At 46.9% G+C, this 2925-nt stretch overlaps 1 protein-coding gene across 1 annotated transcript in view; it reads left to right on the forward strand.

The window, feature by feature from the left end:
• The window catches only part of LOC109926453 (procathepsin L-like), a 35211-nt gene that overhangs the window by 14928 nt on the left and 17358 nt on the right, over positions 1 to 2925 (forward strand). The gene's annotated exons all lie outside the window — the stretch shown is intronic.

The following is a 2925-nucleotide window of genomic DNA, read 5'->3' on the forward strand; positions in this document are numbered from 1 at the left end:
CTCTTTCTCTCTCTGTCTCCACCCCGCCCCCCTGCCCCCCACATACTCTCTATCCCTTTCCCTCTTTCTCTCTTGACACTTTTGTCTCTCTTTTCCCCTCCTACTCTATCCCCTTTAACCTCAAGAAAATAATCCATGGGGCCTTGCACTCCAAACATTATTAACAGCTCAAATATTCACACCCCCGCTCCACCACCCACAACCAAACAAACATTCATGTTGAAATGAAAGTGACAGAGTTATTTTTTTCTGGAGAGACCTAAATGCAAATGTAAAAATGAAAAGAAAGAAAAGTGAGTGGGAGCACCACAGCTGCCTGATTATCTTTTTCCCTTCTCACCATCAAGGCCTGACTCTCAGCTCCCTCCATCGTCCAATTCTCATCTCCTTTCCCCCCCCAGCCCACCACCCTCACTACAGTGTGACTCACCTCCTTACCCCATGGTGCGACTCTCCTTGTGGTAATTTACCACAAGTTACCTTTAATTTGGCTGCTTATTAAGAAATCGCAGAGACAAGCGGACGCTGAAACAGTTATTTAAGCCCTCAAGTAAACAAGTGAAGTCTCACAACCTGGCTTGGCTATTAACTGATTAACAGTGGAATTTAGCGATGTTTCCAACCAACAGCATCTGTCTCTGGATGTCCAGGATTCAATCCTTGCGCAGTGTTGTTCTTTGAAGTTCTGCTGCTGAAGAGTCCTGGAGTTGAATTCTTGTATATATAATTTTCTCTCTTTTCAAGTTTGTGGTGTGACATTATTGATGATCCTTTGGGTTCTTTCATCCACAATATTCCAAGATGGCGGGAGGCAGCATCCAGCTCCTGGGCGTGGGGCTTAGCTGATCATGGGCTTGTGCGGCGGCTCTGGCCATATCCATACAACTTCATCGTTGTCTTCCTGGCTCAGTCACTATTTTTTGTTGTTGTCCTGGACCCTCCTCCTGATGTCCTCCTGCGGGAGGCTGGGGCCCCGTGTATCTCCATCCCTGCTCCATCTCGGATGGCATCGGAAAGCTTGGAGCCAGGATCCCGTCTGTCAATGCCCGGCATTGGAGGACATGTGGGACCCGCGGTAACGATGGTGGTGGAAGCGGCAGAGAAAGAGCACATTACCAGGAGCCCGGGGACGATGTTGGATGGTGGCAACTGGACGAGCAGAGAATATGAAGGCTACAGAGAGGGAAAGTTGAACTTTTGAAACTGTGCCAGCCTCAGTAATATCAGTTTAATATCAATTTATTCACTACCTTACAGTTTATGCAATTTATTCAGTCATTTATTTTGTAATCCAGGATGGTGCCAGAGTGTGGCAACATTATACACGTTTCACAGACTTAGGTACAAGTGACAATATTAAATAATCAGCAGTAGCTTCCCTGTTCCTTGTTACATCAGGCATTGACTGTCTGTTTGAAAACACAGGTTCCCTGTTGTTAAACTCCATAAATTCTTCTGTGGGGCAATCGGTTGCCTTTGTGACATAAAGCAGCCAGTTTATCAGGCAGGTGTTAAAACAGTTTTGCTTATGTAGCTTCCATTCCTTCATTTCCAGTTTGCATGGCAAAATGCTTTCAATTCCTGTATGATAGTTTGTCCTTGTCCCTTAACAGTTTATTCCAGACAAAGGTATTGCTGATTCCTTCAATCCATGTACAATTTTTACAAGTCTGAAATTTAGACTATCACATCCTTCCCGTTTGTGGTGCAACTCACATCTCCTTCCCTTCCCCCTGCCCCAGGGTGTGACTGTCATCTCCTTCCCCTCCTCCCCAAGCTAGAGTGTCTCTAAAACCTTCCCATTCTGAGCCCTGGCTGCAGATTTGCTGCCACAGCGTCTGACTCAGTTTTTAAACAGTGGTCCTTAATTCTAGATTCTCCTATAAGATGAACATCCTTTCCACATCCTCTCTGTCAAGACCCTTCAGAATTTTATATGTTTCAATCAAGTTATCTCTACCTCTTTGAAACCCCACTGGATACGAGCCTGAGATAACAAGGTGTAGAGCTGGATGAACACTGCAGGCCAAGCAGCATCATAGGAGCAGGAAGGCTGATGTTTCAGGCCTAGACCCTTCATCAGAAATGGGGGAGGGAAAGGGAGTTCTGAAATAAATAGGGAGAGAGGGGGAGGCGGATAGAGGAGAAGATAGGTGGAGAGGAAGCAGACAGGTCAAAGAGGTGGGGATGGAGCCAGTAAAGGTGAGTGTGGGTGGGGAGTTAGGGAGGGGATAGGTCAGTCCAGGGAGGACGGACAGGTCAAGGGGGTGGGATGAGGTTAGTAGGTAGGAGATGGGGGTGTGGCTTGAGGTGGGAGGAGGGGATAGGTGGGAGGAAGAACAGGTTAGGGAGGCGGGGACGAGCTGGGCTGGTCGTGGGATGCGGTAGCGGGAGGGGAGATTTTGAAGCTTGTGAAATCCACATTGATACCATTGGGCTGCAGGGTTCCCAAGCGGAATATGAGTTGCTGTTCCTGCAGCCTTCGGGTGGCATCATTGTGACACTGCAGGAGGCCCAGGATGGACATGTCGTCTGAGGAATGGGAGGGGGAGTTGAAATGGTTCGCGACAGGGAGGTGCAGTTGTTTATTGTGAACCGAGCGTAGGTGTTCTACAAAGCATCCTTCCTATAGCAGGGAGATCCAGATGGCCGAGTGGTATTATTGCTGGACTGTTAATCTAGAGACCCAGAGAATGTTCTGGGGACTGTGTTCAAATCCTGCCACAGCAGATGCTGGAATTTGAATTTGATAAATATTTGGAATTAAGAATGTAATGATGACCGTGAATCCATTGTCGATTGTTGGTAAAACCAATCTGGTTTACTCATGTCTCCTAGTCTTTAATGTTACCAATCTGTTTGTTTTTTTATCTGTCTGCTTCTCTGCCAAGTAGCTACGGAAATATCATTCATTTGTGCATTTGT

This window comes from Rhincodon typus, chromosome 29 (genome assembly GCF_021869965.1).
Source record: "Rhincodon typus isolate 14 chromosome 29, sRhiTyp1.1, whole genome shotgun sequence".
NCBI classification, from domain to species: Eukaryota; Metazoa; Chordata; class Chondrichthyes; order Orectolobiformes; family Rhincodontidae; genus Rhincodon; species Rhincodon typus.